The sequence below is a fragment of the Pan troglodytes genome, chromosome 14 (assembly GCF_028858775.2).
Source record: "Pan troglodytes isolate AG18354 chromosome 14, NHGRI_mPanTro3-v2.0_pri, whole genome shotgun sequence".
Lineage (NCBI taxonomy): Eukaryota > Metazoa > Chordata > Mammalia > Primates > Hominidae > Pan > Pan troglodytes.
This window is the reverse complement of record NC_072412.2, coordinates 77765054-77777277: the sequence shown is the minus strand read 5'-3', so window position 1 is coordinate 77777277 and position 12224 is coordinate 77765054.

The following is a 12224-nucleotide window of genomic DNA, read 5'->3' as shown; positions in this document are numbered from 1 at the left end:
TAGAAACCTGATTCTGAAACTATCATACATCCAGAAAAGAAATGAAGTAATAAAACCCAGCTGGCCATATATGAATTGTTAAATGTTTACTGACTAAAAGAAAATGGAGAAATATTAGTTGGTAAAAGCGATGTTTTAACCAGTCCAGAAGCTTCTACTCAGGGAACAAAGAAGAAGCAGCCATTTAAAACAGTACTTTGTGTCAGTAAGTTTATTAAATAGGAAGACTGGCAAGCCTGGTTAAAAGTAGACTGTCCGTCCAATTAAATTACAGAATATTAAAAAGGTCAAAGCAATATAGAAGTCCTCTAATTCATACAAAACACCAAAATTCTGATTTCTCATACTCCTGACAAAGATTGTAATTGCGATTTGAAAAGGGTAAAATATTTATCTAGTCCTTTGACAAAGATTGAAATGAGAATGTGGCTGCACAAATGTAACCTCACAAATGTAACGTGAAAACTAGTTTTTATAAAGGCTGAACCAAAACTCCTATATATTTTGTCCCTGCAAGGAGGATCACAAAATGGTTATAACAAAATCATTTCTTTTTTAATCTTTTAATATATATTTAGATGTTATCTCCTTATGTAAAAATTATATGACTTATCTAAAGTCTCCATGAGCTTCTATGTCACATAAGCATTAAGTCTTCATTTATTCTGTATATCATTTTGTGGTTTTCTGTTAAGATTTAGTTTACTTCATATATTGTTAAAGATATTCAAGAATAAGAGCCCTGTAGGTACATCAAATCTTTGGAAAAGATATGGAGTGTAAATTGCAATGTGTACACAATAATGATATGACTTTGTTTGTAATAAACATTTAAAATGACCGACTTTCTCATAAATACACTAAGTAGGATGATCTATGAGATTTCTAATTTATTCTTGTTTAAAATTTAACCATGCTTTTTTAAAGCATATCAATTTTGTTAATACCATGTAATTAAAACACGTCAGTGCACAGCAAGTTTTAGTCTAAATTAATGACTATGAGAATTATTTTAATTAAATAACCAATTATAGAAAAATCGCAAGCATGAGAGCTGACATTTAAATGAATTTCATTTAAATTGCTTCTTAACATTGTCCCATCTAGAACACTAATGCAAAATGAACTATTGTATCAACTTAGATTATCACTATTTTTGTATGCACATAATGTATTCATATTCAATCACTGGAACTGAGTAGAATATTTGGTATTGATCTAAAACTATTAATAAAACACAACAGAATAAGCTAAAGCAAAAACAAACCATCTTTCTTTTTTTTTAATATGGACTTCTAAATGCTATTATAATTCTCACAGGGAAAATATGTTTATGCATTTGGGAATTATACCTAATTAAATCAGGAGACTTTGAGCTCCACTTTTAACTGGATGTACATATACAGCTTCAGTGCTTTGCACATAGTGGGTCTCTATGAATGTTGGTTATCAGTGCTACTATGTGTATTTCTGTCTTTTTTTTTTTCAAATGTACTACTGAGGTATACAGCTTCCCCTTGGGAACTGAAAAATTCAAGATTCGTATCAGATAAGAAAGTTACCTGTTCTATGAGAATTCAGCTGGATATATGTTTACATGTTTGCTTTTATACAGCTCAAACACTACAATGTCATTTTCTCTGCTTGAATAAACTTTTGTTATTACTTTTAGAATATTATTTACATTTTTGCTATTCCTTTCATGTTCATCCTCCCACAAATTTTTTTTAAAGCGAAACAACCGATTATATAATTTTCCCCACTAAAAACCTTTAACTTCATAATACTATTTCTGGGAGAATAGGAGAATATCTGAACAGAAGGCAAATTTATAGAAATTGTGCTGCCTTATTGATTGCAAAATGCAAGTGTGGAAGGCACTATAGAAAAAGTTTTGTTTTGATATGAAATGAGGTTGAACACATTTTGATTCATTGCCAAACCATCAGTAAGATTTTAAAGGAAATGTTTTATCAGGTATACCAATTACTCCTTTGTTTGCTGTCATGTCACACAGTTTGATACAGGAATTATGATTCTAAATGGACTATTAATGCCTTTTAGTTGATTTTTTCGAAGATGAGTTTTATACATCCCTTTGGGAAAAAATCTTATTTATTTAGTAGTTTGCAACCTATCATAAAAGGAGCATTCTCCATGTTTTACTGGAAAAGAGAAAGCAATCGTATTTAGATTTGACTAGTTAATTGTTCTTCTTCACTGGAATGCATTAGGGCATGCAATTTAATTATTATGTTCATACTTGCACACTTCACTTTTTTATCGTCAAAAATTATTTAATATCAGAAAAATGATAATACTTTTCTACATATTTCATCTTGCTATCACTTTAAAAATAAAGAGGAAAGGAAAAGGCTACTGCATTTGTTGTTCATTGATTAACCAGTAATGTTATGTATAAATAATGTATCTGACAGTATGGCAGCCCACTTGGGACATTATGCAATTTACTACAAAATAGGATGCAACATACAACTGAGCAGTGAGAACAAATTAAACATCTTTCCTTGGTAACTTTAGCATTTTTATTAGGTGATAAACATCACAGTGAGAGCAAAGCAGATGTAGTTATTTCAGTAATATTAACCTTAATCGAAAGCTAACTTGACATACAGCATAATACTTTTTCTTTAGAAAATTCTTTTCAATAACACTGGAAACAAAATTTTCTAAAGTCATTATGAGATGATATCTGTAAAAATTAATGATTATCTTGTGTAAAATTTCATCTATACATAGTGAATTATACTATTAATATTGATGAAAAAAATTTAAACATAAATGTAGTGTCTTATAAGCATGAAAAATACCCAAGTATTTTCAATGTTGTGTTTCTTTTGTCTTAACAAACACGTCCTACTGTGTTATTTGACTATGTGTGAATTTTCTTTTTTCAAGACTGTGTTAATATAATCCTCAAACTATTTTAGAAGCAACTAAATAGTGAATAAAATGAAGAGTAGAAATGTAATTAGCAATCAACATCCATTTCCCCTTCTTTCTTGTTTTAGTCCATCATTTATTCATGGAGATAGAGGTGAAAAACTCAGTCCTTCAAGGAATTAACAATTGTGTGGTTGACAACAGATGTTAAAGTCCATATAATATACCAGATGTGTTGTTGTAACAAATCCATCCTTAGTATACAGCAGTGAACAAAACAGATTCTGCCCCACATCATTTTTATATTCTAACAGAATGGAATAATCCATAAACAACAAGCATAAGAAATACATTGGTTATATCACACGTTGTAAGGGGAAAAGTGCAATGATAAAAAGGAAAAGAAAGTAGCTGAAGGTAAAGTGGATGGGGGAGGATGGCTGTGAAAGCGGCCGGTGGGGTAGGCTTCATTGAGAAAGGGATACTGGAGGAATGATTGAAGCAGGTGACAAGTTAGCCTTACCTGGGAGAGAAGTGAACCAGCCAGAGGGAACAGTAAGTATAACGTTCCTGTTGGGATTCTGCTTGGCATGTCTGAGGAACTGTAAGGAAGCTAATGTGGCTAGAACAGAGTAAGCAAAGTCAGAGAAGAACTATGAAAGGAGCTGGGATGCCAGATCATATAGGGCTTGATGGGCCATTGTAAGGAATCTGGACTTCATAAGAAATGGGGAGCCAAGGCAGGGTTGTGAGCACAAGATTGACATGATCTGACTTACATTTATAGGATCACCCTGACTTCTTACTGGTAATTCACTGGAGGAGATCAAAGGTGTGCTAGTCTGCTAGAGCTGTCAAAACAGAATACCACAGACTGGGTGGCTTAAAGAACAGAAATTTATTTTTTCAAAGTTCTTGAGGCTAGAAGTCCAAGAACAAGAGGCCAACAGAGTCAGTGTCTGGTGAGGCCTCTCACCTTGGCCTACAGGCAGGCATATTCTTTCTGTGTCTTCTCATGGCCTTTGTCATGTGCGCTCACTTTTGATGTCTCTTCCTCTTTGTTTAGGGAAACCAGTCCTGCTGGATTATGGCCCTTTCCTTATGACCTTGTTTAACTTCAATCACCTCCTTAAAGGTCCTATCTCAAAGACAGTCACATTGGGGTGTTAGGGCTTCAACACATGAATTCGGTGGGGACACACTTCAGTCTATAACAAAGAATAAAAGAAATGAAACTATTACAGCAAATCAGGTGAAAAATCATGTCAACTCAAATCATGATGGCAATAGTGGAGGTGCTGAAAAGTGATTACGTTCTAGAAATATTTTGAAGCTAGACTGAAAAGGATTTCCTGATTTATTGGAGGTAAGGCATGAGTGAGAAAATTAAGGTAAAGATAACTCAAAGGTTTTTGCCATGAACAATTAGAAGAATTGAGTTGCCATCCCTTAAGACTGATTAGGTTGCTGAAGGAATAGATTTGGGGCAGGAGGCAATCAAGAGTTCAGAATTGGATGTGTGGTGTGAGAGAAGTCTTTATTACATGAAGTAGTGGAAATGTGAAGGAGGCGGTTGGACTTATCAGTTTGGAAAGAGTTGGAAAGAATCTTGGGTAGAATGAAAACAGAAAAGTGGAAATCTGTGACATATAGGTGGTATTTAAAGCCAGGAGACCGGAGATAGCAAGAGTGTGTGTAGATGAAAAGGAGATGAGTCCAAATATCTGTCATCCACAGTTAAGAAGTCTGAGGAAGGAAATGAACCAGCAAAAAAGGGTGAGAAGGCAAGAGATCAGAAGAGTGGAAGGAAAGCCAGCTAAGTGTATAGAAAGCCAATAGAAGAAAGTAAATCAAGGAAGAGGGATCAATTGTTCCAAAGGCTTCTAACAGTTGAATGAGATGAGGGGTTGAGGAATGGCCACTGGATTTAGCAGCAAGGACTTTCACCAGATCAGTTTCACTTGGAGTAAGTTTAAGAGAGAATGGGAGGAGAGAGCTCAGATAAAATAAAAACAGACAACATTTTCCAAATAATTTTGCCTAAAAGGGAAGCAGAAAAATGGGCTGTCTGGAGGTAGGGATGATTAAGTAAAGGGTATAATTTTAGAATAAGAGAAATTACATCAGGATGTTTATTTACAATCAGAATAACCCAAGTAGAGAATGAAACACTGATGATAAAGAAGAGAGACAGAGGATAGACAGTGTTGTTCTAGACAGTGTGAGAAGAGGTGGGTCGTAGGCAGAAGTGATGGGGCTGTACAGGGAAACACAGATAGTTCTGTTCGTGGTATCGAGCAGGAAGCAGAGAACCTGGGTGCAGATGCTGGTGTATGGTCAATGTGATAAAAACCTAAAGAAATTTTCCTCTTATTGCTTCAATTTTCTCAGCAAAATAGGAAACATTGGACACAAATTCTAGCCCTAATTAAGGATGGCTTTCAAAGCACTTGACCTCAGGGTTTGGAAAGGTCTACAGCTGTTGGTCAAGTGAACAAAGGATGACCGACTAGTTGGAGGTGTTCACAGGCAGAGGAGAGTGCATCTGGGGAGTGATAGTAACTTGGATTTACATGGCTCTTTACTATTCACAAAATATATTTTATCATTATTTCTCACAACGGCCTTTTGAAAAAGGTATTAGTGCTCCTATTACACAGAAGAGGAAACTGAACCTCTGTATTAGTCTGTTCTCATGCTTCTAATAAAGACATACTCGAGACTGGGTAATATATTTTAAAAAGAGGTTTAATTGACTTACAGTTCCACATGGCTGGGGAGGCCTCACAATCATGGCAGAAGGCGAATGAGAAGCAAAATCACGTCTTACATGGCAGCAGGCAAGAGAGCTTGTGTAGGGGAACTCCCCTTTATAAAACCATCAGATCTCGTGAGTTTTATTCACTATCACCAGAACAGCATGGGAAAGACCCGCCCCCATGATTCAGTTACCTCCCACCAGGTACCTCCCATGACATGTGGGAATTATGGAAGCTACAATTCAAGATGAGATTTTGGTGAGGACACAGCCAAACTATATCAGCCTCAGACTAAAGGCCATTTGCCAATAAATAAGTAGCAGGAATCTGAACTTCTAGAAGGAATTCTTCCTTGAAGATATCTTAAATATTAAACTTTTAAAAGACGTTGATCAGATATAACATTGTTTATTAGAGAAGACAATTCACCATTATGACCAAAACAGAAAATATATTACATCAAATGAAAAAGGGAAAGAAAGGCCAAGAGAACACATTTAGAGCGTTCTCCAGGAGATGAAAGCTGAGCAGTTGAATTCAAAACTACTTGGCTCTGAGACCTGAGAAGCAGCTAATGAAGAACCAAGAAAAACTAAAGAAATAAAGGCCTAGAAAGTGCAGCTGTGTTTCTTCTGCCTCTTTTGGATTCAGTCATGATAATAAAACAGATTATTTTTGCATTGTTTCTTTTTCTTCATGTTTTGGTCATTGTCCCATTCTAGAAGATCTTATTTTAGGAAGAAAGTTATAGCCACAGCAATCTAGGGTATGAACATTGATGACATAATCCTCACAAACAGGTTGACAGGAAACAGTTCAGTCAATTTGATTCAGGAAGCCATTTTCCCCATTGGTAATAACTGTCCCCCTTCCTCTCTTCCTTACGCTCAGCTAGGATTTTTTTTTTCATAATTAATTCCCAAATACTGAGCATTCTCATGTGTGTAATGCTCTATAGGTTGTAAAGTGTGTTCACATCCATTATCTCATTTCTTCCTCACCACAGCATAGCAGGCAACAGTTTGTCCAGACCCCTACAGTTACGGTTTTTGGATAAGAGAAGGGACCACAGCTGTCATGTTCATCAATGCACTGCCAGCATGCAGCCTGATGCAGAATGGAAATTCATCTAATATTGAGTAGGGCTGTAGGAATCAGACAAGCATCATTCCCATTTCACAGATAAAACTGAAGCTCCAAATTACAGTTAGATGTCAACTCATAGAGGCAGAGAGTAGAATTGTGGTTACAAGGGTGTGGGGCATGGGGAGCTGTTGGTGAAAGGGTACCAAATTTCAGTTATGCGAGATGAATAAGTTCTGCAGATCTAATGTATGGCATGGTAACTATATGTAACAATACTGTGTTTTATACCTGAAATTTGCAAAAAGGGTAGACTCTGTCTTCTCACCACACACACACACACGCACACACACGCACACACATACATGTATCCTGTAAGGTGATGGACATGTTTATTAGCTTGATTGTGGTGATCATTTCACAATGTATACATATATCAAAGCATCAAATTGTATACCTTAAATATATACAATAAAAATTTTAAACATAAAAAGAAATTGTATTTAGAAATAAGGTTAAGTGATCTGCTATAGTATCATGCTATATACTAAATGACTGTACTCCCTATTAAACTTCTTGAAATGTCATTAGTTTGAGCTTCTACCAGGAAAATAGGAACTTACGTGTTTATGGAGAGACAGATTAGATAATATATTATCTTCACAACCAGGTGCATAGGTAGGAAGCTTTGAGAAATCGGTCTTGTTATACAATTGACATAACCTAAGGTAATCTTTCAAAATTCAGTTAATAAAATTGTCCCTATTTTAACCTGACAAAATAGACAGATATTTCTTTTTTAGCTTAAAGTACAGCATGATTCTGTACTAACTCTTCTTTGGATTCTTTTTTAAACATATGTTTATCATTTATAGGTTATCTAAGGATACAAATTGACTAGTATCTAAAGGAAAAGAGTTATCAGAAAATTTGAATTATACTTATGCTTGCACTTCTATTCACAAAGGTAAGTCCCTGTTCACGTTTTCTATTGCAATTACAGCTTTTGGAAAATTAAAATCCTGATTGAGACTGATCACCAGCTAAGATATACTAGACCCATGAAATGCAAGTGAAATAACAGAAATCTTTATGTAAAACACTCTTTTTAGAAAAGAAGTGTTGACACATAGTGCAATAGTGTTTTCTTATTCTAAAAGCCAAAATTTGGTGTTTTGTCATCATTCTTTCAGCATTTTAGATTGTATTCCGTTTATCATCTATCAATAATTGACAACACCTAACACGGACTCTACATGTGTGTGTCATACACATGTCCAAGGTGACTTCTCATGTCACGTTGTTGTTTCGGATCCTACCACTTGATGGCAGATATGGTAAAAGTCAGTTTAAAAAGGGGGAAGGGGAGCCCAAATGCACAGAAACCTTGTTGGAAAAGCAGAGTCCCCATACCTGTGGATCTCCACGTGGTTCTCTTCAGGGATTCATAATTGAGATGCCACCCAGAACGATACCAGGCTGATGGGATGAACGTGTGTGGCAAATGGGAAGCAAGACAATGCCAGGAGGCCGGTGATAGAAACGGAGAGAGAGGGAGGAAGTCATGGGAAGGAATTCATGACATGACATTCCTAGTGAAATAACCTCATGATTACTAAACGTCCTTCTTCTTAGTTTTATGATGGAGCATCTGCAAAGAAAGAATCTAGCCTTCAAATATCTATCTACAGCTCTCTGTTTGTCTCGATATATACACACACATACGTATATTATATTTTGTATGTTATATCATATATATATACATGTATCTTGAATTCAGCTACAAGTCATGGTATGACATTAATATTGAAGTAATCAGCACTGGAAACTCTGTTTGTTAGTTTTATAAGGGAGCATCTATATAGAGGAGGGAGAACAAATTTAGCCTTCAAATATCCATCCATGCCTCTCTGTCTGTATCTATGCAGACACAGGTACATCCATACTATATGGTATCATACTTTAATCCAAAAAAGAAATACCTACTTTGTGAGGTTAAAATAAAGACAATTTTATTAACTGAAAGTCTTAAAAGGTTCCTTAAGTTATGGCAATAGAATAATAAGTCTGATTTCTCAAAGCGTCATACCTAAGCATGTGGAAATGGATATTTTGTTATACTAATGATCAGGACCAGCTAAATAATTTTTCGAGCCTAGCACAAAGTGATAATGGGGGTACCTGGGTCAGAAGGTGGGAAAAAATGATGTTAAGGATGTTAAAATGTTACCCTGCTTTGTTTATTCCAGTCTCCCTCTTGACTTATGGTGATGGATTTTATTTGCTACTTAATGTCATTCTACATAATGAAAAATTAAAATTCCAAATTATTAGCGTAAATTTTACCATTCGTCTTTGTTTTGTGCAATGACAGTTTTTTTTTTTCTTTTTTTATTATACTCTAAGTTCTAGGGTACATGTGCACAATGTGCAGGTTTGTTACATATGTATACATGTGCCATGTTGTTGTGCTGCACCCATTAACTTGTCATTTACATTAGGTATATCTCCTAATGCTATCCGCCCCCACTTCCCCCACCCCATGATAGGCCCCGGTGTGTGATGTTCCCCTTCCTGTGTCCAAGTGTTCTCATTGTTCAATTCCCACCTATAAGTGAGAACATGCGGTGTTTGGTTTTTTGCCCTTGCGATAGTTTGCTGAGAATGATGATTTCCAGCTTCATCCATGTCCCTACAAAGGACATGAATTCATCCTTTTTTATGGCTGCATAGTATTCCATGATGTATATGTGCCACATTTTCTTAATCCAGTCTATCATTGCTGGACATTTGGGTTGGTTCCAAGTCTTTGCTATTGTGAATAGTGCCACAATAAGCATATGTGTGCATGTGTCTTTATAGCAGCATGATTTATAATCCTTTGGGTATATACCGTGTAATGGGATGGCTCACTCAAATGGTATTTCCAGTTCTAGATCCTTGAGGAATCGCCACACTATCTTCCACAATGGTTGAACCAGTTTACAGTCCCACCAACTGTGTAAAAGTGTTCCTATTTCTCCACATCCTCTCCAGCATCTGTTGTTTCCTGACTTTTTAATGATCGCCATTCTAACTGGTGTGTGATGGTATCTCATTGTGCTTTTGATTTGCATTTCTCTGATGGCCAGTGATGATGAGCATTTTTTCCAGTGTCTGTTGGCTGCATAAATGCCTTCTTTTGAGAAGTGTCTGTTCATATCCTTTGCCCACTTTTTGAATGTGTTGTTTGTTTTTTTTCTTGTAAATTTGTTTGAATTCTTTGTAGATTCTGGATATTAGCCCTTTGTCAGATGAGTAGATTGCAAAAATTTTCTCCCATTCTGTAGGTTACCTGTTCACTCTGACTGTAGTTTTCTTTTGCTGTGCAGAAGCTCTTTAGTTTAATTAGATCCCATTTGTCAATTTTGGCTTGTGTTGCCATTGCTTTTGGTGTTTTAGACATGAAGTCTTTGCCCATGCCTATGTCCTGAATGGTATTGCCTAGGTTTTCTTCTAGGGTTTTTATGGTTTTAGGGCTAACATTTAAGTCTTTAATCCATCTTGAATTAATTTTTGTATAAGGTATAAGGAAGGGATCCAGTTTCAGCTTTCTACATATGGCTAGCCAGTTTTCCCAGCACCATTTATTAAATAGGGAATCCTTTCCCTATTTCTTGTTTTTGTCAGGTTTGTCAAAGATCAGATGGTTGTGGATGTGTGTTATTATTTCTGAGGGCTCTGTTCTGTTCCATTGGTCTATATCTCTGTTTTGGTACCAGTACCATGCTGTTTTGGTTGCTGTAGCCTTGTAGTATAGTTTGAAGTCAGGTAGCGTGATGCCTCCAGCTTTGTTCTTTTGGCTTAGGATTGACTTGGCAATGTGGGCTCTTTTTTGGTTCCATATGAACTTTAAAGTAGTTTTTTTCAATTCTGTGAAGAAAGTCATTGGTAGCTTGATGGAGATAGCATTGAATCTATAAATTACCTTGGGCAGTATGCCCATTTTCACGATATTGATTCTTCCTATCCATGAGCATGGAATGTGCTTCCATTTGTTTGTGTCCTCTTTTATTTCATTGAGCAGTGGTTTGTAGTTCTCCTTGAAGAGGTCCTTCACATCCCTTGTAAGTTGGATTCCTCGGTATTTTATTCTCTTTGAAGCAACTGTGAATGGGAGTTCACTCATGATTTGGCTCTCTGTTAGTCTGTTATTGGTGTATAAGAATGCTTATGATTTTTGCACATTGATTTTGTATCCTGAGACTTTGCTGAAGTTGCTTATCAGCTTAAGGAGATTTGGGGCTGAGACGATGGGCTTTTCTAAATATACAATCATGTCATCTGCAAACAGGGACAATTTGACTTCCTCTTTTCCTAATTGAATACCTTTTATTTCTTTCTCCTGCCTGATTGCCCTGGCCAGAACTTCCAACACTATGTTGAATAGGAGCGGTGAGAGAGGGCATCCCTGTCTTGTGCCAGTTTTCAAAGGGAATGCTTCCAGTTTTTGCCCATTCAGTATGATATTGGCTGTGGGTTTGTCATAAATAGCTCTTATTATTTTGAGATACATCCCATCAATACCTAATTTATTGAGAGTTTTTAGCATGAAGAGCTGTTGAATTTTGTCAAAGGCCTTTTCTGCATCTATTGAGATAATCATGTGTTTTTTGTCTTTGGTTCTGTTTATATGCTAGATTACTTTTATTGATTTTCATATGTTGAACCAGCCTTGCATCCCAGTGATGAAGCCCACTGGATCATGGTGGATAAGCTTTTTGATGTGCTGCTGGATTCGGTTTGCCAGTATTTTATTGAGGATTTCTGCATCAATGTTCATCAGGGATATTGGTCTAAAATTCTCTTTTTTTGTTGTGTCTCTGCCAGGCTTTGGTATCAGGATGATGCTGGCCTCATAAAATGAGTTAGGGAGGATTTCCTCTTTTTCTGTTGATTGGAATAGTTTCAGAAGGAATGTTACCAGCTCCTCTTCATACCTATGGTAGAATTCGGCTGTGAATCCATCTGGTCCTGGACTTTTTTTGGTTGGTAGGCTATTAATTATTGCCTCAATTTCAGAGTCTGTTATTGGTCTATTCGGGGATTCAACTTCTTCCTGGTTTAGTCTTGGGAGGGTGTATGTGTCCAGGAATTTATCCATTTCTTCTAGATTTTCTAGTTTATTTGTATAGAGGTGTTATAGTATTCTTGGATGGTAGTTTGTATTTCTGTGGGATCGGTGGTGATATCCCCTTTATAATTTTTTATTGTGTCTACTTGATTCTTCTCTCTTTTCTTCTTTATTAGTCTTGCTAGCGATCTATCAATTTTGTTGATCTTTTCGAAAAACCAGCTCCCGGATTCATTGATTTTTTGAAGGGTTGTTTGTGTCTCTATCTCCTTCAGTTCTGCTCTGATCTTAGTTATTTCTTGCCTTCTGCTAGGTTTTGAATGTGTTTCTCTTGCTTCTCCAATTGTTTTAATTGTGATGTTAGG